Raw genomic sequence first — 26,123 nt, 5'->3', positions numbered from 1 at the left:
TGGCAGGATGCTGGGTGGACAGCAGCTATGGCAGGCTGGTCAGCGGGTGTGGCCCTGGGTTATAAAATGCACTGGGAGACAAGAGCTCCCAGTGCTGACTTTGCACAGAACTGTGTGTTATACTCAATGTGTACCAAGGCTTTGGCCTATGGATGGGGAGTAAAACCTCGATTATTGAGTTGCTTAGTTACCTGTGTTTGTTTGCTTGACTCGTCCCTGGTCTGGGCCTGGACCATTTTTGACTGAATGCTTTATTGAAAGAACAGGATATGGTGAAACTGAGGAAAATAGGGATACATACAATGAGAACTAAATACAAGTTAGACAGTATTAAGTTACTGCTGAACATAACAATTATTAAATACAAGCAATTTAAATCTCACCAGCAATGCTCTGTGTGTGGGATATGGGTTTTTCCTTGGATGACCATGTGCCACAGATTAAGATGGATTCTTCTATGAGCTTCTGCCTTCTCCAAATGCTAAACGAAAATGGAGTCTGGCTTCCCAGCATGCACTTGTTTTCAGAGTGTGGGCTGATGGGTAATGGGGTGGGGTCAGCTTCAAACAATATACTTGGTATTTGCATCTCCGGCCACTAGATGGGGCTAGAGAGCAACAACAGTATATATTTATTTTTTTATTTTATTTTATTTTGAATTTGTATACCGCCCTTCTCCCTGAGGACTCAGGGCGGTGAACAGCCAAGTAAAAACATCAAGTACAAATATTAAAATACAGTTAAAATATACATATATAAATTTGGCCCCATTAATTAAAAACAATAAACAAAACACTTAAAAACACTTTAAAAATTAGGCCAGCCCGGCTTGCTGGAAAAGGAAGGTTTTAAGGGCACGGCGGAAGGCACTGAGGTCTTGGATTCTCCTTATCTCTGGAGGCAATTGATTCCAGAGGGTAGGTGCCCCCACAGAGAAGGCCCTCCCCCTGGGGGTCACCAGCCTGCACTGTTTGGCTGATGGCACCCCGAGGAGGCCCTCTCTGTGGGAGCGCACGGGTCGATGGGAGATTGTTGGTGGCAGCAGGCGGTCTTGAAGATAGCTAGGCCCTATGCCATGGAGCGCTTTAAAGGTGATAACCAACACCTTGAAGCGCACCCGGAAGACCACTGGGAGCCAGTGCAGCTCGCGCAGGAGCGGTGTTACATGGGAGCGCCAGGCTGCTCCCGTCACTACCCGCGCTGCTGCATTCTGGACCAGTTGGAGCCTCCGGGTGCTCCTCAAGGGGAGCCCCATGTAGAGAGCGTTGCAGTAGTCAAGGCGAGAGGTGATGAGGGCATGAGTGACTGTGCACAGGGAATCCCGATCAAGAAAGGGCCGCAACTGGCGGATCAGGCGAACCTGACAAAAGGTCCCCCTGGTTACAGCCGTCAGATGTTCCTCCAAGGACAGCTGCCTATCCAGGAGGACTCCCAGATTGCGAGCCCTCTCTGTGGGGGCCAACGACTCGCCCCCAATAGTCAGTGATGGAGTCAACTGACTATATCGGGATGCCGGGAGCCACAGCCACTCAGTCTTGGAAGGGTTGAGCCTGAGCCTGTTCCTCCCCATCCAGATCCGCACAGCCTCCAAGCACTGGGACATCACTTCAAGGGCATCGTTGGGGTGGCCTGGGGTGGAGATGTACAGCTGGGTGTCATCAGCGTACTGGTGGTATCTCACCCCAAAGCCACGGATGATCTCGCCCAGCGGCTTCACATAAATGTTGAACAGGAGGGGCGAGAGGACCGACCCCTGAGGCACTCCACATATAAGAGGCCTTGAGGTCGACCTCTGCCCCCCTGCCAACACGAACTGTGACCAGTCGGAGAGAACATATAAAAGTTATATGTTGAGGCAAGACACTTCCATTCTCCCATTTGGGTTGTCTTTAGCAATACCACAAATTATCTGTGTCTGCCTGCCTGCCTGCCTACAATACCTATCATCTACATCTGCATATCAATTGTCTAGCACTTGGGACATATACATATATACCTTTAGAAATACACACACACACACACACACACACACACATTTATATTTTCTACCAATAGATAAGAACCAGAGGTGGTATTCAGCTGGTTCGGACTAGTTCAGGTGAACCGGTAGTGGAAATTTTAGCTAGTTTGGAGAACTGGCAAATACCACCTCTGGCTGGTCCCCAGCTGCCCGCCCAGTCACTGCATGCCCCGCCTGCCCACTTGCCGCTCTCCCTGCCTGCCTGCTGACCCCACCCTCCCACGTGCGCCACCCCACCCTGCCCTGTCCAGTCACTCCTCATCACCCCAGCATAACACACTTTGTGGCTCCTCGCTTGCATTGACCACACAGTCTGCTCTGTGGCTTGCCTGCCTTCCCACCCAGTGCGTGTGCCCCAACTGAGCGGCCCTGAACTGCCTGCCTGGGTAAGCCTGCAAGTCATGCTAGCCCCCCCCCCAACCATCCCCAGCCTCCAGCGCCAATGCAGCTGTGGTGGCAAAGCCAGCCAGGCAAGGCCGCTAGCTGCGGCCTAGCTAGCTGCCCCCCACCATCCCCAGAGCTTGCCTAGCTGGCTTTGCCGCTGCAGCTCCATCCCATACGGTGGTGCGGCCTAGCCAACTGCTCCCCCACCATCCCCAGCCTCCAGCTTACCTGCAGGACTCCCAATTCCCGAGCACCTCCAGCTTGCCTACCTTGCTTCGCCACTGCAGCTGCATCCCACATGGCTGCATCCAACTCATTGGCCTGCAAACAACTCCTGAATCTGCCTGACTGCCTTCACCTAATTTTGGGTAAGTTGCTCTTTTTTTTTTTAATTTAGCATAAAAATTCAGAGTTGTAGACAGTTAATTTTGTGAGTTTGCTTGCAAGCAAATTTTATGTTATGAGTCTATTGCTTTTATATTTTGAAATTTGTGCAGCTTGATGAGATTTTGTGTGTTTCTGTAGGGACTATGACTGTTTTTTTATATGCCTTGATGAATTTTATTCCTTTGGCTTGGTCTTTCCTGTCCTGAGGAGTAATCTTGTCTGAGAGGAGGACGTGGGAAGTTCTGAAAGTCATTCTTAGTCTGATTCCTTGAGTATTTTCAGGATCTGCCCTTTGTTATTTAAACTTCTGGCATTTTCCAAGACTTCTAATCTATTTGTTATTCATAACATTCCCATTAGCTCATTTTTGCTTCTGGGGTTTTTCTTTCAAAGGGAAAAAACTGGTTTTATCTGCAGTCTTTTTGGGGGAAACTGTTTTTATTCTTTTGGTGTTTTCCTGGCACTGTCCTAGTTTTTTTGGAGGGCGGGGGTATATGCTCCCTATAACTTCCTACACATTAATAATGATCACATACTAATAATATTTGCTTATCCATGTTAGTGAACTTTCCTTATATAATTGGTGTTTTCTTTTATACTTTTAGATTTCTAACTTCTGTTTCTGTTAGTTAGCCATTGATAAAACAAATCCCATGTTAAAAAGTATTTGAAGCCTTCTCCTTAATTTTAAGTGTTAATCTATTCATTTCTGAACATTCTAATATTTTTATTACATTTTCCACTGTTGTGCAAACATAATTTTAGCAGTTGTTAACATGTCTAAAATTAAATATGTATTCCCTTTAAAATACCCAACAAAGTATTTCTGATTTTAAATCTATATGTTGCTTTACCATTGTTTCTAACCATGACATAACTAACTCTTAAATAGCTACTTGACTTGAGTACAAGCTGAGCCCAATACTGAACCTAATTCATATATTCCCATTTTTTGAACTGAGGAATAAATTTCAGAAAAAGAATTCAGTATTGCTCTGTGAATGTACCAATGAAATTCATTCTTCTTGATCTAACTTCTTAGATGATTTTGTACTATATCTTTTTTGTTTGTCCCCATTTTGTTGGACCCCAATCCCCCACTGTTTTAAAAATTTACCACACTAGTGAGGTTGTTCTAGTTGCAAAGCAAAAGCATGCATTCATAAAGATAAAATGATGTGAATCCTAGAAAAACAAGCAGCTGCTGAAATAAAATCCCACCTGGCTGGAATGCTGAAAAAAGCTTCAGTACATTTTTAAGATGAAAAGTCTAAAAAGCTTAGGTGACTAAACATGGCTTCCTCTGGCTTCTCTCTCTCTCTCTGCTATAGAGAGGGCATTCCATTAGGGACTGTTGGTCCAGGTAAGACCTGGGTGTTGGAAGAAATATCCTTCTAGGTTCTGCTCCAAGTGGGGAAACAGACACTGGAAACATGGAGACTGCTTGGAAAGATGGTTTAATGGTGGACAGGATCACATGGCTTGAGTTCCTGAACAGAAAAGGGGCAGATACAGAAAATCCTCAGGTTTTTATGCTCTCTCTGGCTCTGCATTTCTTGGGGCCCCGATAGAGTATCCTGATTGGTTGTCAGACTCCCAGGGGTGGGGGCCTTGCTGGCTGATGTCACATGTGCTTCCCAGGTCAGATGTGGTGAGTTTCTGCTGCTATTTTGTAGAGGGCTAATCCTATCTTTGGCAATTCCTACTATGGCTCTGCCTGAAGGAGGTAGATCTTTCTTATGTAGAGTAGACTGGCCCAGGCCTTAATGGCCCATTGACAAAGGGTGTGGGGGCAGGAAGGTGGGAGCTGCTTTCTCTGTAAAATATGCTTCTCATATTTCTCATCCAGGGAAATATAATATTCTGCCTTTTTCATATTTCCTAAAATATTTCACTCTTCCAGGAAAGGGGTGGGTGCTAACTTCCTACATGGGCTAATGTAAGGTAGTGATAGCTAGGAAAGATTTTTGTGGCAATACTGGCACAAAGAAACAAACACCCACATTGTAGTTCCATTTCAAGTGTTTGTTTTTCAATTATTAATTAATTGTACTTATGAAAATATCAGCCATTCTTTACATCTTTTGCATGTCATTCTTAAATGACATTCTTTCAGCTCAGTCTCAGTCTTGTCTGGTGAAACGTGTTCCCCTTCCATAACATTTTAAACACTAACTATCTATAGTGTCAGAGACTAAGAGTGATTAAATATTACTGATCTCTGCTCCTTGCCAGCTTTCCTCATTTCCCTTGAAGAGCACTCGGAGGCTCCAACTGGTCCAGAATGCGGCCGCGCGGGTGGTTATGGGTGCAACCCGTTGCGCCCACGTGACACCCCTCCTGCGCGAGCTGCACTGGCTCCCAGTGGTCTTCCGGGTGCGATTCAAGGTGTTGGTTACCACCTTTAAAGCGCTCCATGGCATAGGACCCGGGTACCTTCGGGACCGACTTCTGCCACCAATAGCCTCCCACCGACCAGTCCGCTCCCACAGAGAGGGTCTCCTCCGGGTGCCATCAGCCAAGTTATGTCGGCTGGCGACACCCAGGGGGAGGGCCTTCTCTGTGGGAGCTCCGGCCCTGTGGAATGAACTGCCCCCCGAAATACGAAAGATTTCCGACCTCCGGGTGTTTCGCTGCGCTCTGAAGACCCTGTTGTTCCGCCAGGCAGGGTTACTAACATAACGTTTTAAATTGGGGTATTTTAAATTTCTGGGATTTTAATTGGAGCCTAATTATTTAATGATTTTAAATTTTAAATTGTTGTCGTGTTTTTTGTGTTTTTAAATAGGCTGTACACCGCCCTGAGTCCTTCGGGAGAAGGGCGGTATAGAAATAAAATTATTATTATTATTATTATTATTATTATTATTATTATTATTATTATTATTATTATTATTATTATTATTATTATTATTATTATTATTTGCCAGCCTTCACTGCTCACTTAATTTTTGGCAAGTTGCTCTGGCCAGGGACTGTGTGACCCCCCCCCTTCCTCCCACCCTGCTCTGATAGTGAGAGCAAATGGGACAGAAGTTGCCTTCAGAAGTTGTGGGAGCTTCATCACTATAGGCTTTCAAGAAGAAACTAGACTGCCCTCTGTCAGAAATGGTATAGGGTTTCCTGCTTAGGTGGGGTTGGAGTTGGACTACATGACCCACAAAACAGACCCGCTAATCTGGTAAAATAAGGAAAGGGAGGAATGAGCCCAGTAATAGACTAGAGTTGGAAGGGACTGTGGAGGTGTTTTAGTTCAACCTCCTGCTCAGACAATTTGTATTTGAACATTACAAATTGTTCACAGCAATGGATGAAAAGACAGTACATTGTTGGGTGAAAACAGAAATCCCTTCCGTTACCTGAAGTCCTCAATTTACAACCACAATTGAGTCCAAAGTACAATATTGTTTTATTTCTTTTGCAGTAGTAGCCTTTAACAGGATGAAAAGGCAACAGAGTTTGACCGCTTTTTTCAGCAAGAAAACAAGATTGGAACCAGATTCAACAGAATTGGCCATCCAAGCTCAAAAACCATCACAAGCACCACAAGCACCACTACAAACACCACCACTTGAACTTGGAGAAAGCAGCAAGTCAATTATTGGTGATTCAAAAATTGAAAGTAATCTTTCTGACTGCTGGACTTTGCAAAAGTATAACAACTTTAAAGAGAAATATAAGGGACTGATAATTTCCAACAAAAAGTTAGGTTGCAAGTACTGTGCAAAACATGACTTCGCAAAAGAGAAAGGTGTTCATGTGTCCAAAGAATGGAACCATTTCCAGATTGAGGCAGCAGGGAAAAATAAAGAAGTACAACAAGTGTCTCTAAGAAAAAAAATGAAAGAACATTTTTCATCAACAGCTCATACCATTTGCAGAGAGAACTTAAAACAAGGGGAGCAGGATGCTATAACAAAAGGAATAGATAAAGATGTCTGAAAAATATTTAGATACCACTTGTAGAATATGCAATACAGTTTACAGCCTGACAAAAGGATGTAAACCATTTTCAGCAGTGGTGGTATTCAGCTGATTCTATCTGGTTCGGGTGAACTGGTAGCAGCGGTTGCAGGAGACTCCTCCCACCTGCCCAGACGTTAACATGTCCCATTTTTTATGCTCTGCACATGTGCACACTCACATTTGCGAATTAGTAGCGAAGATAAGTGAATACCATCCCTGATTTTCAGACAAAGAAGATGCAATAGAATTGCAAATTAAAAATGGACTAGATATGGGAATAGGATTGCATTCATGGTCAACTGCAGTGAAAATAGTTTATTTCATTGCAAAAGAAATTAAAACCAAATTGTTTACTAAAATTATTGAAAATAATCTGAAAATATGTTTGATTATTGACAAAGCCTCAATGCTACCATGGAAACCAGTTGTGATAGTTTTCTTAAAAGTTGAGGATTCAGTCAACTCACCAACAATTTTTGTTGAGCTTGTTGAATTGGAAAAACAAGATGCAGAGACAATATGTTCTTCAGTTATGGAAAGTTTGAATAATGCTGGGTTTACTAAGAACTACCTAGAAAAAAATTTAATAGCATTTTGCTCTGATGGTGCCAGCATTATACTTGGGAGAAAATCTGAAGTGAGCACTAGAATAGCAAAAGCGTTTCCAAACAGCATAATATGGCACTGCTTAAACCATTGCCTCCAACTTGTTTTAGATGACTCCATAAAGAAAATTAAGCAACTAAATCATTTAAAAATATTTATTGACAAGATATATACTATTTTTCATAAATCCAGTAAGAGCCAAATGAAACTTACCAAAATATCCAAACAACTTGGAATTGAAATCATAAAGATTGGTAGAGTTTTGGGACCAAGATGGGCTGCCTGTAGTTTAAGGTCAACCCTAGCTGTGTGGCATGCTTATCCAGTGCTACATCAATATTTTCATTCCAATGAAAAATATTCAGGTATGGTACCCATCTTGAAAATATATATATTATAACTGATTTGGCATTGATGATCGATATTCTAAATGAAATTTCTCTTCTTTCAAATGTACTGCAGGCAAGAGACATCATAAAGGCTGAAAAACTTGTGATGAGATCAGTTAAAGCATTTGAAATGATTAGAAAGGGAAAGGGTCCATACAAAAAAAAAGTTGATGGATTAATCACTTCAGAAACCTTCAAAAATATAAAATTTGTACAAAATCGTTTGTTGGACTTTTTAACAGATTAACAGAGTTGGAAGGGACCTTATAGGTCATCTAGTCCAACCCCCCACTCATGCAGGAGCCCCTATACCATTTATGACAAATGGCAGTCCAATCTTTTCTTGAAAGTCTCAAGTGATGAAGCTCTCACAACTTCCAAAGGCAAGCTGTTCCATTGGTTGATTGTTCTCACTGTCAGAAAGTTCCTCCTCATTTCTAGGTTGAATCTCTCCTTGGTCAGTTTCCATCCATTAGTCCTTGTCTGGCCTTCAGGTGCTTTGGAAAATAGCTTGATCCCCTCCTCTCTGTTGCACCCCTCAAATATTGGAACACTGCTATCATGTCTTCTCTGGTCCTTCTTTTCACTAGACTAACCATGCCCAGTTCATGTAACCATTCTTCATATGTTTTAGTCTCCATTCCCCTAATCATCTTGGTTGCTCTTCTCTGCACTTTTTCTAGAGTCTCAATATCTTTTTTTATAGTGTGGTGACCAAAACTGGATGCAGTACTCTAGGTGTGGTCTTACTAGGGCTTTATAGAGTGGTATTAGTACCTCACTTGATCTTGATTGTATCCCTCTGTTAATGCAACGTAGGATTGCATTGGCTTTTTTAGCTGCTGCTGCACACTGCTGGCTGGTATTTAGCTGATTGTCCACTAAGTCTCCAAGATCCCTCTCACAGTCACTGCTATTAAGCCTGGTGTCCCCCAGTTTATATGTGTGCTTTTGGTTTTTCTTACCTAAGTGGAAGACTTTACTTTTCTCTGCATTGAATTTCATTTTGTTAGATAAGGCCCAGTGTTCAAGTCTGTCAAGATCCATCTGGATCTTGACCCTATCTTCTAGGGTGTTAGCTATTCCTGCCAGCTTAGTATCATCTGCAAATTTGGTGAATTCCCCTTCTATTCCCTCATCTAAGTCATTTATGAAGATATTGAAGAGTACTGGGCCTAAGATGGAACCTTGTGGCACCCCACTGCTTACTTCTCTCCATGTAGACTTGGACCCATTAAGGACTACTCATTGAGTATGGTTTGTCAGCCAGTTGCCAATCCATCTGGTGGTGAAGCTATCTATCCCACTTTTTTCTAGCTTACGAAGAAGTAGGTTGTGGTCTCCTTTGTCAAATGCCTTGCTGAAGTCTAAGTATATTATGTCCACAGTATTTTGCTGGTCTACTAATTTAGTCACTATGTTGGCATGATTTGTTTTTAACAAACGTGTGCTGACTGCTAGTTGTTACTTTACTCATTTCTAGGTGTTGGCAGATCTGTTTTTTAATTATCTTTTCCAGTATCTTCTCGGGTATTGATGTTAGGCTGATTGGTCTGTAGTTTCCTGGGTCTGTTTTTTTTTCCTTTTTTGAAGATGGGAACCACATCAGCTCTTTTCCAGTCATCTGGTAGTTCCCCGGTTTTCCAGGATTTTTGAAAAATGTGGTGCAATGGTTCTGAGATGACATCTGCCAGCTCCTTTAGAACTCTGGGATGTAATCCATCAGGTCCTGGTGATTTGTATTCATCAAGATCAGACAGGTGTTCTCTTACTATTTTTTTTTTTTTTTTGCTTATTTTAATTTTTATTTCCAGTCTGTTTTTCACAGTTATGTTTCTGGTAGGTTGAAATATAGTTCTCGGCTTGTCGTTCGTTCAGAACTGCGATAGGAAATAATCACCAGTAACGCACAGAGAATCAGGGTTTACTTTGGCAATGATAAGCTTGCAGTCAAAAGTAAAGTACAAGTCGGTGTTTTGGTTCAAAGTCAGCGCTGGGTGTAATCACACCACAGTGCTATTTAACAAAAACTCAGCCCCTTAAACATACATCCGGTGATTATCAATCAAGCACCCCCCACTCCCTTAACAGTAACAGCTGCGAGCACCAGAGCAGCGAGGACAGCAGAATCGGAGAGGCCCAGCAACGTCATCAATCATCGCCCTGAATGCTGCTATCCAGGAACTATTTGTGTGTTCGCTGCGGCTGCTTATCTCCACTCCTTTTCCTCCCACACCCTCCATTGATGGCGAGCTCCGGTAGGACTCGACAGGCGGCCCCCCCTACCGGGAGCTCACCGATAAATAGAAAGCATACAAATGTTAGTCACTGTTATATGAGTCACTGGTGCCCCTCCCAGCAATGAACCATCCATTTGTTCAAATGTAATAGGGGTTCTCAACCGCACAACCCGCAGCCCAAGTTCGTCAACTATTGCCCTACGAATTAAACAACGAGTACACCCTGAGTCAATCAATGCCTCATATCGGCGTCCAGTGGTTGCCCATGGGTTTCGGAGTACGGCTGGTACCACAAGAGGTCGGATGGGGTCGCTCACCATCGGGTCGTGTTGGTCCTCATCGTCGTCATCACTATCCCCAGCCACAATCGGGAATTTTTCCGCCACCACTTTCTTAGTATCTGTAGCCAGGGGATCCCTCTCCATACAGGATGTTTGAGTCATTTGGGACCGTTCGGATGTTGGTCGGCCTCTGCCTCTCAACACAGCTCTAGGAGGGGGGTTTTGGTCCGAGTTGCGGGGCATGGGATGAGGACAGTCAGCTGCTCGATGACCAAGGCGATTACATCTGAAGCAATGAAACGCAGGCCGCTGGATCCTTTCCCCCAAGCCGGAGCCAGCATTCGGTTTAGTCTCCTTGGGTGTTTGTGTGCGTTCTGCTGGTCGTTTTCCTTGACTTGCAACCCCTTCACCCCGTATACGGAATTCTCAGAGACCGACGTCCAATTCGATGGCTGCCTTGTACCACACACTCAACTTGGGGGGCAAGCCCCGGTACACGCAGGCTTGCCGTAAATCACGGTCTAGTCCTTTATGGAATTGGTGCACCAGAAAACGTTCTGGCCACCCCACCAACCGAGCCGCAATCTTTCGGAACTCCTGTACATACTCCTTTGCTGGTACGCCCCGTTGCTTAAGCGCAAACAAATCCCCCTCTGCAACCTGGGCGCTTGTTTCGTCTTCAAATCTGGCACGAAGAGCCTCCAGAAATCGTCCCATGTCCACGAGTTCCCTTGCATGTTTAGCATGGAGGCCTGCCACCCACTCAGCCGCTTCTCCCGTCAGGACCCCCGTAACAGCAACCACCATAGCCCACTGGGAGGGATACCACTGTCCATATTGGTCCATATGGCTTATCACCTGGCTTAAGAAAAGAGCCACTCGTTCAGGGCTTCCGTCAAAGGAAGTCTGCAGGGCAGGCGGTCCCCAAACGGCCTGCGGGACCCACAGCCCCGGCGGGGCCCCCGGAGGCCAAGGCATGGGGCCTGGGGTCCTCGCTGCTCCAGTCGCTCTCCTGTCCTGCCTAGGTCGGTCCCTCGTCGCCCCGCGACCCCCAACAGGTAAGCCCCCTGCCAATTGCGTTGGTTGGGGCTCAGGACCGGCTCCAAGGTCTCCCGACGAGGCACCTTGGTCTTGTTCTGGAGGGGGTTGGTCCATGGATCGTCTAGAGGTCCGCTCCATCCTCAATTTAGGACTTGTGAGCCGGAATTGGGTCTCCGAAGCAGTCACCCCTGTATCCTGCCAAGAAGAACCTGGAGGCTCCAGCCCTGCAACCCAGGGCTGCCAGGATGGGGCGTCACGAAATCCAGATTCCCCAAAACGCTCACGTAGCATATCCATGGTGCTGGGACCGGATGAGGCAGGATACCCCCAATCCCCTTCATCCTCCTCAGTCCATCGTCTTTCCCTCCAGCCCTCCACATCTCCACCACACTCCTGCTCTTCCAAGGCTGTCCCTTCTGCCATATCCCCCTTTGCTGCAAAGCCACAGGGACTCCTCTCCTCTTGCGAAAAGGAACCAAGCGCTGACTTTCTCTCGGCTTGTCGTTCGTTCAGAACTGCGATAGGAAATAATCACCAGTAACGCACAGAGAATCAGGGTTTACTTTGGCAATGATAAGCTTGCAGTCAAAAGTAAAGTACAAGTCGGTGTTTTGGTTCAAAGTCAGCGCTGGGTGTAATCACACCACAGTGCTATTTAACAAAAACTCAGCCCCTTAAACATACATCCGGTGATTATCAATCAAGCACCCCCCACTCCCTTAACAGTAACAGCTGCGAGCACCAGAGCAGCGAGGACAGCAGAATCGGAGAGGCCCAGCAACGTCATCAATCATCGCCCTGAATGCTGCTATCCAGGAACTATTTGTGTGTTCGCTGCGGCTGCTTATCTCCACTCCTTTTCCTCCCACACCCTCCATTGATGGCGAGCTCCGGTAGGACTCGACAATAGTTTCTTTTTGCATGAAGACCGATGCAAACTTTCCCGATTTCCTAAAAGACTAATGGATTGTGAACATTTAAAAACAGGTAGCCAATTGCAAGACACGAATAAATTACAATTTCTCAATTTTTTGGAGCCAGATTACTGGAATATTGAAGAAGTAGTAGTTCCATGGACAGCAGATGAAGAACAATTGCTTGTATTTAATGACATTTTTAATTACGAAATTAATATCAACGATTATAGAGATTTTGTAGAAAATGTTTTAAAAGATTCCTGGAAATATGCAATTCCTGACAGTATTAAAAAAGCTAAAGATATTGTCAGAACAATTGCAGAACAAGTTCAGTAAGGAAAGGGTTTTTTCAAAAATGAACATCATATGTTTAGAGAAGAGAACTCACCTGTTTCCAACATAACCAATCTAATGACCATTAGTATAATTGGCCTACCTCTAAAAGAATGGGACCCTATTCCTACAGTCAAAAATTGGTTGAGAGCACATCACACAACCATTGATGCTCAAGTAAAAATGAAGAAAAGTGCAAGTGAGGAGGAACATGCCAATGAAATGATTTGGAAATACCTTAAAGATGAATAACACTTTTATTGTACTTATGTAGTATTTGTGTACCTCTTTTATTGTTTTGTGTACTTATTTAAGTATTAAATGCATGAAATAATAAACTCCTTTTTGGTATATCTTCTTTTTGTAGCTCATGACGGCAAAGTGGTGATGTCTACTTGGCCACAGCCACCCAGTCACATGACCACCAAGCCATGTCCACCCAGTCACATGACCAGCAATCCATGCCTACCCACTCATATGACCACCCACTCACATGACCACCAAGCCACACCCACAGAACCAGTAGTAAAAAAAATGAATCCCACTACTGATAAGAACACACCTTTTTCCCTGTCATATTACTAGCAAAGCTGCTACTCTTAGAAAATTATATGGCTACAGAATTGTATTTATCTGAGTAATGCTTGAAAAAAATTGTGTTAAAATCTCAGGAAGGACAACTGTTCCCTATGGGGGTCACTTCCTTTCAAAAGATAAAGGTTTTCCTGTTGAGTCGTGTCTGACTCTAGGGTGCAGTGCTCATTGCTGTTTTGGGCCAAGGAAGCCAGAGTTGCCCGAAGATGTTTTCTGTGGGCATGGCTATACACCAAAGGTGCACAGAACACTGTTACCTTCCCACCAAAGTGGTACATATTAATCTATTCACATGAGCCGAGGTGGCGCAGTGGTTAGAGTGCAGTACTGCAGCTACTTCAGCTGACTACTAGTTCAGCAGATTAGCGGATCAAATCTCACTGGTTTAAGATTGACTCAGCCTTCCATCTTTCCGAGGTGGGTAAAATGAGGACTCAGATTGTTGGGGGCAATATGCTATTTAGTATACTGTCTTTGGTGTAAGCCACCCAGAGTCCTCGGAGAGTGGGCAGCATAGAAATATGACAAATAAATAAATAAATAAATAAATAAATAAATAAATAAATAAATAAATAAATAAATAAATAAATAAATTTGCATGCTTTCAAACTGCTAGGTTTGGGCAGGAGTAGGAGCTCACCCTGTTGAATGGTGCTTGGGTCTCAAACCCAAGCTGTCAGTTTCCAGCTGATAAGCTCACCTTCTGCTGGGCCATCATGCCCCTCCACCAATACACATCCTTTCACTGTAGCTGAAATGAAGCACATTCAAGCACATTCAAGTTCCAGGTCTCTCAAACTCAATTTCACTGAGAGCCGCATCAGCATTATGGTTGCCCTCAAAGGGCCAGATGGGCATGGCTGGATGGGCATGGCCGGCTTGACCAACAGTGAAGAATCCTCTTCTTAGGCAAAAGGGGCTGAAGGATCTTTCAAATCCAGAATTATATGATAAAATTTGGAAGTGGCTCAGGCAGCTGCCTCCCTGATTCACAGGAGGATAAGAAGGAGGTTCAGCACTATTAGATTTGGTGGGGGGGATTATTATTTCAGACAATCTGAATAAAAGTAGATTTTAGCCTTCTGGGAAGTTTGTTGGAGTATGTTTATAGACTGGGATAGACATGGTAAAAGGTCAGCCAATGGGGACTGTTTGGAAATATTTGGAAATGTGGCACAACATGATTCATGCATTCATCTCTTGCATAGAAAGCTTGGCCATGCCAGCATCAGAGTTTTGCAAAAGATGCAACAGTTTGGACAAGGTATAAGCTTAAAAGAGTGTAAGGCATACTTGAACTGTGCAGTATGCAAATCATCAAAGTCCAAAGCATTCCCAGTAAGCAAGAATAGCACAAGGCAGACAACAAGAGCTCTAGAGCTGGTACATGCAGATTTGGTTGGGCCAATGCAAGCCAGTTTGGGAGGAGCAAAGTATGTGTTGGTCATTATAGATGACTACACCAGGTTTGGGTTCTGCTATTTACTGAAGAGTAAAATAGAGGTGGTACAGAAATTTAAGCAATGGCTAAGCTTTGTAGAAAGAAGATATAAACAACAGTTATGTCAGCTTCAAACTGACAGTGGTTCAGAATTCATGTCAGCAAGTTTTCAATAGTGGTTGGGAAGTTAGGAATAAAACTCAGATGCACAAATCTATACACAGCAGCTGAGAATGGTGTAGTTGAGAGGCGGAATGGTGTTTTACAAATGATGAAGGACTCCCTACTGGAGGACTCTGATCTGAGCAGGTCATATTGGGGTGAATTAATAGGCTATGGAGTTTCTCTATTAATGATACTCCATATGCAATGTTATATGGGAGGAAACTATCTCTGGCACATTTAAGAGTTTTTGGAAGTAATGCTTGGGTGCATATTCCAAAAGCAATTAGAAGAAAAGGACAACCAAAGGATAGAAAGCTCAGGTTTACAGGCTATGAGCCAGGCTCAAAGGGCTATCACTTTAGCGATAGGAGCAAAGGAATAGTGATTTCCAGGTCTGCTAGCTTTGCAGAGAAAAATTGGAACAGAATTGATGCAAATTTTTGGAACGATCCACTTAGTGTCAGTGATCCACTTAGTGACAGTAACTTACTTAGTGATGGTCTCAGCATTCAGGGAGGAGAAACTGAAAAAGCACAAATAAAGGAGTCAGAAGATGATTCAGATATGAAGCAAGAGAGGGTTAACAGAGAAGAGCAGTCAATGCCATTCAGGTCAGAGCGATGGAACAAGGGGATTCCACCTGACAGGTATTCTGCTAGTAAAATAAAAGGATGTAATGTATGGTATGAGCCAAGGAACTATAAGGAAATATTGGCATTACCTAAAATTGAACAAGTAAAGTGGAAAGAAGCCATGGACAAGGAAAAGAAATCCATGGGTGAACATAGAGTGTTCACATCTATGACTTTGCCACAGGGTTGCAAAGCCATAGGATACAAATGGGTGTACAAAAGAAAGGTACTACCCAACAATGAGGTCCAGACCAGACATAGCTTGTGCAGTAAATGTTCTAAGTCGCTTTAGTGCTGCACCAACCCAATTGCATTGGATAGGCATAAAAAGGATTTTTTAGGTATTTGAAGGGAACTGTGAATTTGCGTCTTCAAATACAGATCTGGGAAGAATATTAAGATATTCAATTTTATTTCTATTCCAGTTATGAAGGGAGGAGTGTCAGAGTTTGTTCATAGACTGGGATAGACATGATAAGAGATCAGCCAATGGGGACTGTTTGGAAATTGAAACATAATATTTGTTTGTATGGGGCCAAACGAGACAGTTTGGAATCTGGGAGTGGCTTAGACTTGCTGAATTGAATATAAGAGTTGGTTTGGCCTCTGTAATGGAGCCTCTGTACAATATACCTCTGTACAATATATTAGCCTCTGTATCTCTCTACTCTGTAATGACTTGCTTCTATGAATATTGCTTCTGTGTTCCTGATATTGTATGCTGAATTCTGCTGTATGGTATTGTATATAAAGAAGTTTCTTATATGTAATTTGAATCCTGCTGAAGTTCATTTAATTGTGTCTGATTGTGTGTGCTACAACAAACTCCGACAAAGTTGATTTTCTGGTCTGAGCAACCCAAGGAGGATGACACTTAAGCGCTGCTCAGAGTCCAGAACCTTCTGGGTGGATTTGGTCTCTTGCTTCACAACCCCCTTGCTTAAACGGCTCCTTTGGACTGGCTGATGGGATTCGGGAGATGCTGAAACAAGCCTCAAATGGCATCCCAACTCTGGCAGAGGGCAGCTCCAGGGCTGGGTTTAGGCAGGGCAAGGCAGAGCAGAGTAGAGCAGGGCAGGGCAGAGCAGAGCAGAGCAGAGCAGGGAAAGGAGTCCCGGCTGCCTCTTGGGGATGGGAACTCCCTGCCCTTCCTGCTCGTCAGGACTGTCAAAGGTGTAACAGCAGGCAGGAGGCTCATCCCATGCATGCAGTTAGTATTGGAGGATAAGGTTGGACAGCGGAGGCCCAGTGGGCAGGGGCCATTATATGGCAGTGATAAGAGTTGGCTAGGCTGCCTTGCTACTATCTGTCCCACTATCTGTCTTTACTTGCCTGTGGCTGCTGTGGCTAGAACAAGATGGGCGGCCGCCCAGAGCATCCAATGAGCCAGATCGTGTGCTTTCCCCCTGTGCCTGTGCCTCTACCTGCTGCTTAAAAGGCTGGCTTGCGGTGCACAGGTTGGAGAGACCAAGGTGCAAAGGAGCACTACACATGGGGCATGGCCAGGCACGGCTTACTGGACTGCAACACAGTGGGCTGAGATGGCAGCTTACAACCTTCCCAGGCTGGAGGAAAGTGGAGGGGAAGTGGGCTCCTGCTGGGCAGAGCTGATGCTGCTGGTGCCATCACAGGGCGAGGTGAGGCAAGGCAAGGCAAGGCAGGGCAGGGCAGGGCAGGGCAGGGCAGGGCAAGGCAAGGCAAGGCAAGGCAAGGCAAGGCAAGGCAAGGCCAGGCAAGGCAAGGCAAGGCAAGGCAAGGCAAGGCAAGGCAGGGTGGAGGGCAGGGTGGAGGTGGTCTGGCTGTGGGGCCCTGAGGTATGTGAGTGTGCTGCAGGTGGGGTGGGCCAAGTGCAACTGGACATCTGGTGGACTATGATGGCATCTTCACCTCTGGGCTCATGGCCTTCCCAGGCTGGAGGAGAGCAGAGGGGTGGTGGGGCTCCTGCAGGATGGGGCTTCTGCTGCTGTGGGGCAGAGGTAACCTGGCTCCAGGACCCTGAGTTCCGCGAGTGTGCTGCAGGTGGGGCAGGGTTATTGGATGCCCCTGGCCATCACTGGCAGCCAATGTGTGGCTAAAGGGCCAACAAGCTGTAGCTGCTGCTGGGCACCACTAGCCACCACACGCTCACTTCCTCCACTACGCCTGGCCAGAGGGAGCACCAGGCTGGGGCTGAGGTGGCAGGATCCAGCCCCTCATCATTTCCAGGGCAGCCCTGAGGCCCAGATCTAACCATATTGCAGGTTCGATCTGGTCCGTGGGCCTTGTGTTTGACATGTCTGAGTTAAGCAAAATTCTGGTAGGATATGTTAGCTCTCATCTATTATTCAATGCTTTTTTTATATACTGAAAACCCATTCTTAAATTATTAATAGCATATTAATAATACACACACACACGTATATAATACATACTTACATACATACATACATATAGATATATAGATATATATACATACATACACATATATATACATACATATAGATACTTGCTGCATAGAATGTATTATATTTTTCTTGAATTATGTTTGATTTATGGCTAGCAGAGAGACTTCTAAGAAAATATGTGTCGAGCGTCAAGAAGCACTCGACACCATGCACGAGACCGCTGACCCATGGACGTTCGTCCTACCTGCTAGGAGGAGGGATGGGACGGGCTGCACGGGTGTTGGTGACGGGGACAGGCTGGCGATTAGGCGTTATAATGCACAGGTGTTTATAGGGGCTCGCGGGGGTGTAACATGCGCACAGAGACAAGCAGTATGATTGGAGCAGGTCGGAATGAATGACGGCATTGATGTGCGCGCGTGAAGAGAGGCGGGAAGTTGAAAACCTCCGCGCAGTTGCTTGTCATTAGAGAAACCTCTATAAAAAGACTCTGTGTGGGGCGTGGGGTAGCCGCGTCTTTGAATTGCATTGCAGTCCGACTTCCGTACGAGCTGTTTGTCACAATAAACCACGTTGCATCAAATCTTCAAGTGCGTTACTTGTGCTTTCGTGAACACAGACCGGGGGAAGCCGAGAGGAAGACGCGGCTCCGCTTTTCATCTGGTTTCGGAGCTTCGACACGATGGCCGAAGGCGTGACCGAGGATGTGCTGCCCATAGAGGCGCTGCGAGACGAGGAGGCGCCGGGGGACGCTGCCGTTTCCGACGCACCCGAGATGGATGAACAGCTGGTGGTACGGCCAAAGAGACGGGAGCAGCCGAAAGGCAGCGGAGCCGCGGAGCCGCGGCCGGAGACGGGGCGTGAGGAACAGGAGTTGCAAGAGCCGGGGCCGACTGGGGCGCGTTCACAAGCCCCACCCTATGCGGGCGCCCAATTCCTGGGCTGGAGGGAACGGCAGTGGGTCGAAGAAGAAGAGGGGGAGTGGAGTTACTCCACGGGCCCAGGGACGTCCACTATGGACGTTTTGCGTGATAGATTTGGAGAGGCCAGCTTTCGCGACGCGTCCTCTTGGCAGCCATGGGCACCCGCGGTGGACTCAGCTGGTTCCTGGCCTAGTGGTACGGCGGGAGGCAGCTCAGGCAGCAGATTCCGTCTCGCCAGCCCGAAGTTCAAAGCTGAGCGGCGGGAACAACGCACACAGCGGGTAAGCGGAGAACGCCAGAGCACTAGCGCCGCTCCGACAGTACGTGGGGACGGTGTGCACGCCTCCACGGGGACTGTGGCGCAACTGCGCAGGGAGAGGGGGGTGACCCATGGTAGAGGCGACCAGCAGAACCAGCCAGGTCCGGGGCTTAGACCACCACAGCCACCCCAACTAGACCCTGCGCCAATATGGGGCCATGGGCCATGGACCCCTCGCCAGACACCCTCGAGCTTACCTCCCATACAGGCAGCCTTTGATGGTACTGCAGGAAAGGTGGCGCTCTTCCTCAGCCAAGTGATAAGCCATATGGACCTATATGGTAGGCTTTATCCCTCGCAGTGGTCAATGGTGGTTGCAGTGACGGCAGTGTTAACGGGCGAAGCCGCTGATTGGGTCGCTGACCTGCACAGCGAACATGCCCGCGAATTAACGGATTTAGGGCTTTTTCTGGAAGCATTGCGGAACCGGTTCGAGGACGAAACCCGAACGCAGGTTATTGAAGGGGAATTGGTCAACCTTAGACAACGGGGTCATCCAGCAAAGGACTACGTCAATGAATTCCGTAATTTGGCCGGGAAGCTCCGCTCTTGGCCAGAACACCTTCTGATTCATCAATTCCAGGCGGGGCTTGATAGAGACATTAGACAGGCCTGTGTCTACCGGGGTCTAGGCCCCTGCCTATCTGAGTGGTACAAGGCGGCTGTTAGTTTGGATGTCGGGTTGCGGGAATTCAAGCCCCGCAACGTAAACCTAAATCTACGACGAGGACCAATGGGCCGGTCCAGTGATAGGAACGTTGCTCGAACAGCCCCATTTTTTGGGTCCGCAAGCGGTGAGGTAGCCAGACGGCCGTTCCGTTGCTTCAGTTGCAATCAGGAGGGGCATCGAGCAGCGGAATGTCCAGTGCCACCACCTCGGATGTCTACTCCACGTCCGCCACCGGCTACCACACCACAGGACCAGCCTGCACGAACACCAGAACGATCCAGAGCGGTTACGCAAACATCCTTGGTAGAGGCAACACCTCGTTCCATCACGGGTGGTCCACCAGGAACAGCCCGCATGCCCGAGACTCCAGAGGAGACTGACACCGAGGAGGACATACACGATCCTATGGTGAGTGATCCCATTCGTCCGTTCTTGATTCCAGTAACCCTTAGGCACCCCGCAACCAACCAGGAGTGCGATCAAGACGCATTGATAGATTCCGGATGCACCCGTTGCCTTATCCGCCGGTCCATAGCAGAGGCTTTAGGCCTCTGGATACTAACATTATGCGACCCCATTAAATTCGAATAGGTGGATGGTACTACTCTGGGGGGTGTACCCGTCAATAGCGTAACAGAACCTGTAGTGTTAAAAATAGGGGCCCATCAAGAACGCATCCGGTTCATTGTCATAACACAGATGATAGAACCAATCATTCTGGGTCTTGCCTGGTTGGATAAGTGGCAGCCCCACATCTGGTGGGAGGGGGGTTTCCGTAAAGTAAGGCTTCCGATCACAGGGGAACCTTGTGTTGCACTCCAGTATGGGGCAGCGCCCCAACAGAAGTACCCTTCCATGTATTCCGATCTTGCTCGGGTGTTTAGCGAAGACGAATGCGACGTGTTGCCACCACACTGGGATACCGACTGTGGTATCGAGATCATCCCCGGAGCTCGGCTACCGAAACTCCGAATGTACTCGATGACTCCAAAAGAGCTAGAGGAATTACGCGCATATATAGACAAAAACCTGGCAAGAGGTTTTATCCGCCCTAGTAGGTCACACCTAGCAGCACCGGTGCTGTTCCGCGAAAAGAAGGACGGGGGGTTACGATTATGTGTCGACTACCGGGGACTGAATGCTGTCTGTGTCGAGCCGCTATATCCACTTCCGCTGATAACCGATTTACTGACAACCTTGAGCACCGGAAGGATCTTCATGAAACTAGACCTACGTGAAGCTTATTATCGGGTGAGGATACGGTCGGGGGACGAATGGAAAACTACGTTCAACAGTCCCCTCGGTAGTTACCATTTCCTAGTGATGCCATTTGGTCTGCAAGGTGCACCAGCTGTTTTCATGCAGCTCATAAACGGAGTGTTACACGAACACCTATATCGGGGGGTACTAGTCTACCTGGACGATATACTTATTTATTCAAACACGATGGAAGAGCACGTCCAGCTCGTTTGACAGGTACTTACCAAATTACTGGAAGCACACCTCTTTGTTAAACTCTCGAAATGCGAATTCCACCGGAGAGGAATAGATTACCTTGGATTTCGGATTAGCGATACGGGAATTCAGATGGATCCGAAAAAAGTAGAAGCGGTGATGGAATGGCAAGCCCCACGAACACGTAAGCAGTTGCAGAGCTTTCTGGGGTTTGCGAATTTTTATCGACAGTTCATCCCGTCCTTCGCGAAGATAGCTTTGCCTTTAACCGAGCTCTTACGAACGAAAGGTATAGTAGCACCCGGAGTAAAACCCAGGCCGGGACATGTGCTGCAATGGTCACCCGCATGCCAACAAGCATTTGAAAGTCTCAAACGTCTCTTTGCTAGGGAGCCGGTGCTTAAACATCCAGACACATCACAACCATTCATTGTGCAGGCAGATGCGAGTGACGTGGCCGTTGGAGCTGTGCTACTACAAAAAGATCCAAATGGTGATCTACGGCCCTGCGCGTACACCTCGCGTAAATTCACGACAACAGAGAGGAATTGGGCCATATGGGAGAAAGAGGCATATGCTGTGAAGCGGGCCTTGCAGACATGGCGACATCTACTAGAAGGAAGTACGAAGCCTTTTGAGGTCTGGACAGACCACAAAAATCTAGAAGCGCTTCAAACCCCTCGAAAGTTGTCCCCAAAACAAATCAGATGGGCACAATACTTTCAACGCTTCCGGTTCTCTCTTGTCTACAAACCAGCAGGTAAGATGTTTTTGGCTGATGCATTGTCATGAATGCCTCAATACAGAAGCAGAAGGGATGAGGTTTTACAGGCTATGATTCCATCCATAAAGGTGTATACGCTGGGGACCCGCCAACCCACTGACTGGTTAGCGACACTACGAAAAGAGCTGCTAACGGATAAGTGGGTACAGGAAAACCACTCCTCTGTCACCCACCGAAACGGCTTGATATGGTGGGGGGATAGATTGTATATCCCCGTTTCCTTGAGGCATCGGGTGTTGACTCAATGCCATGATAATAAAACCACAGGACATTTTGGGTTCTTAAAAACATTGCATCTCATCTGGAAACAATTCTGGTGGCCCAAAATGAGGAAAGACATTGACCAATACGTCTGCGGGTGTCACATATGTGCTATATCCAAACCACGTCCTGGAAAACCGTTAGGGCTACTACAGACAGTGGCAGAGCCAAGCAGACCGTGGGATGAAATCGCCATGGATTTCATCGTAGAGCTCCCTAACAGTAGGGGATATACAGTCATTTGGACTGTAGTCGATCTTTTTTCGAAACAGGCACACTTCATCCCTTGTAAAGGCTTACCATCCACAAAACGACTAGTCCGGATGTTTCTCCAACATATCTATTGATTACACGGAGCACCCAAACGAATCATTTCAGATAGAGGGGTGCAATTCACTGCTAGGTTCTGGAGAGGTTTCCTTCATGATATTGGAACAACACAAGGCCTAAGTTCAGCATATCACCCCAGCACGAATGGAGCAGCCGAGCGAGCGAATGCCATGGTGGAACGGTACCTACGTTCCTACGTATCATACCAACAGAGAGATTGGGTGGACTATTTACTGTTCGCTGAGACAGCATATAACAATTCGGTGCATAGGAGCACCGGATGTACCCCTTTCCACGTTGTTATGGGACGGGATTTCCCAGCTATTCCTGACCTGGACCTCCCCGCTCCACCATCAATGACTCCCCAGGAGTGGGCGGCTAACATACGGAAAACATGGCCTCAAATAAAGAAAGCACTAATCAAAGCAGCTGAGGAATATAAAGAACAGGCCAACAAAAAACGAACCACGTGTCCTTCTTTTCAGGTTGGGGATTTAGTATATGTGTCCACTAAATACATACGGTTACGGTTGCCCAGTCGAAAACTAGGTCCTAAATATATAGGCCCATTCCCCATCGTAAAAATCATTAACCCGGTAACATTTATGTTAAAACTACCCTCTCTGCTTGGGAAAATTCATCCTGTTTTCCACTCAAGCCTATTAAAACCAGTTACCGTACCCCCTAAGGCAATACAAACACCCCCAGGGCCAGTAACAGGGGCTCACTATGAAATCAAAGATATTCTCGACACGAAAATACGAAGAGGCCATCTATACTATTTGGTTCGGTGGAAAGGATATCCTGATACAGAGGCCTCATGGGTTCACAGAAAAGATGTAAATGCCCCGCGGTTGGTGGGGAAATTTCATAAGAAGAACCCCCACAAACCAAAACCATTATAAGAACACTAACCATTGTTTCTTTTTTGTTCTCCTTTAGGCGGACACCTGGTAGGGGGAGCCGCCTGTCGAGCGTCAAGAAGCACTCGACACCATGCACGAGACCGCTGACCCATGGACGTTCGTCCTACCTGCTAGGAGGAGGGATGGGACGGGCTGCACGGGTGTTGGTGACGGGGACAGGCTGGCGATTAGGCGTTATAATGCACAGGTGTTTATAGGGGCTCGCGGGGGTGTAACACGCGCACAGAGACAAGCAGTGTGATTGGAGCAGGTCGGAATGAATGACGGCATTGATGTGCGCGCGTGAAGAGAGGCGGGAAGTTGAAAACCTCCGCGCAGCTGCTTGTCATTAGAGAAACCTCTATAAAAAGACTCTGTGTGGGGCGTGGGGTAGCCGCGTCTTTGAATTGCATTGCAGTCCGACTTCTGTACGAGCTGTTTGTCACAATAAACCACGTTGCATCAAATCTTCAAGTGCGTTACTTGTGCTTTCGTGAACACAGACCGGGGGAAGCCGAGAATATGTTTCAAATTACTTCTGAACACAGTACAATATTCAATTCGCAGCCACAGACATCTCTGCTACTTATATGTTAGAAAATATGCAAACAATCTGGGTTGAACTTGTTTTATACATTTGAATATAAATTGCTAACAAATTCTGAGAGTCCTGCATAGCATAACATTTATATGTCTGCTAGACTAGAAACTGTCTTAACTCTGACCTTGTTCACCTAGATACCATAGAAAACAGTCCCATTATTTTTTCACCCTGCCAAATATGTCAAGGCCACATTTAATCAAATGAAAACATGAAGAGCCTTAGAACTAAGACTTCTTATAAGGAAGATTACATTTTCTGGCACTTTATTATTTCACTAGTCTACATTATAGATTTAAACTCAGTGTAATCTTCTTTTTCTCATGCTTCTATGAAACTCAGGTTTGGGAAGGTTCAGATTTTTATTGATAGCATTTGTTTTTAATTATAAATGTTATTTACAATATGTTCCAGTAGAAGTCAAATATTTTGTTTTGTCCAATTTCAATTAATATACTCAAAGATAAATAAATAAATTGATATTGTAAAATATAGCCAATATTTAATTCCATATATGATAGGCTTATTTATTATTTATTTTAATTGTCATTTTTAAAATTTAGAAGTGCAAACCTTTAACTTATTCATAAATAATATCAGCATGGTATCAAATGCCAATCCTTCATATTACATTTATAACCATAATAAGCATTGCTACAACAACATTTTATGATTTGCAAAGCACTTAAAATTCAATATCCTTTAAAGCCATCATATATTTTCCTCACTTTGGCCTTGCCATTTGCATATTCAATATATTTTCCACAGGAAGTCCAGAGGTTGGAGAGTTTGGCTCCTAAGGGTACTTTTAGCCCTTAATTACTCAACAGAGTAAATACCTACCTTCAACAACAAGATACAGAATTTATGTTCTTTCTTTCTGCAGAAACTTGGCAATGGTTGATTTACTGCTTCTATCCTGCCCAATTCTGAGCTTTGAGTGCTTTGTGGGTACAGAAAGCACTTGTTCCTTCTTCCTAGGACAAGCAAATTTCTAGTGTTCTCCCCAGTTCAAGGGAGGAGGTAAAAATTTTTTTCAAGGCAGGTAAAGAATGGAATATTTCAAAGTTTACTAATAGGCTTCCTTTGCTTTGTTGTTGATGTCTTTTTTTTTTTTAATTTGATTTATATGCCGCCCTTCTCCAAAGACTCAGGGCGGCTTACAATGTGCTCAGCAATAGCCTTCATCCTTTTTTTGTATATTTATACAAAGTCAGCTTATTGCCCCCACAACTGGGTCCCTGTCTTGTGGCTGTTAGGCAGATGTTGTTTGAGACATATGAAAATACTGTATGATTATACTCAGTAAAATGTTAAATAGAATTGACTATAAAATAATTTGGTTAATATTGCAATCATTTTAAATTACTTAGAAGTGCTATTGGTGATCTTTTTCTCTCTCTCATATTTAAGATTTACTCCCATATTGTCTGAACACATTCTGTCATTAATTGCGGATATTTACAGTGGAAGATTACTATATAAATCCACATTTTAATAATGAAACTACCATCAAATTTTACTAAATACAAGCAGTCATAAATTATAGTGACAAAGCATTACATGTTTTATAGCTGATCATGGTTGTGCCATGTTGAGGTTTGGATTTTTTTTTTTTAAGTTCTGAATTAAATGTTTCTGTCAAATCCTGCCAATCAATTGGGAGTGATACTGCCTATCAATTGGGAGAAGGGGGAGAGTTGGATTCAATTTACTAGTATTGCCTGTGTCAACAGATATTTTAAAACCTATATCCTGGCACAAAAGAGCCCTGAGATCCTCTTAACATGGAGGAATGTTTATGAGAGCCATGTGGGTTGTTTCACTTTAAAGGATAATGGTGTGAATGCATGTTTGTTCGGGTTCTCAGGAAAACTAGTAAAGAAAATATCTTCACACTTGTGTATTGGGTAAAAGCTGCATTCTGGCTTAAAGGGAGAGGTCTCTACTGCTTTAATCCTACTTGTTTTGCCTAAGAGTATTCAGATCTTGCTTTAACTTGGTTGCTATAATTTCTGCTTAGTAAAAGGATCCTTTTGAACTATCACGTTTCAAGAGTCTTTACTTTCTTAAGTTGGAAGGAGAGGCAATCATT

General features: G+C 45.4%; 2 pseudogenes; both read left to right on the top strand.

The window, feature by feature from the left end:
• Positions 1 to 7,163: 7,163 nt before the first annotated feature.
• Positions 7,164 to 7,999, top strand: LOC148113446 (E3 SUMO-protein ligase KIAA1586 pseudogene; annotated as a pseudogene).
• A 4,218-nt stretch (positions 8,000 to 12,217) lies between these two features.
• Positions 12,218 to 14,067, top strand: LOC148113445 (E3 SUMO-protein ligase KIAA1586-like; annotated as a pseudogene).
• Positions 14,068 to 26,123: the final 12,056 nt, after the last annotated feature.

This window comes from Pantherophis guttatus, chromosome 5 (genome assembly GCF_059756535.1).
Source record: "Pantherophis guttatus breed Tessera chromosome 5, ASM5975653v1, whole genome shotgun sequence".
NCBI classification, from domain to species: Eukaryota; Metazoa; Chordata; class Lepidosauria; order Squamata; family Colubridae; genus Pantherophis; species Pantherophis guttatus.
This window is presented reverse-complemented; position numbering and strand designations above follow the sequence as displayed.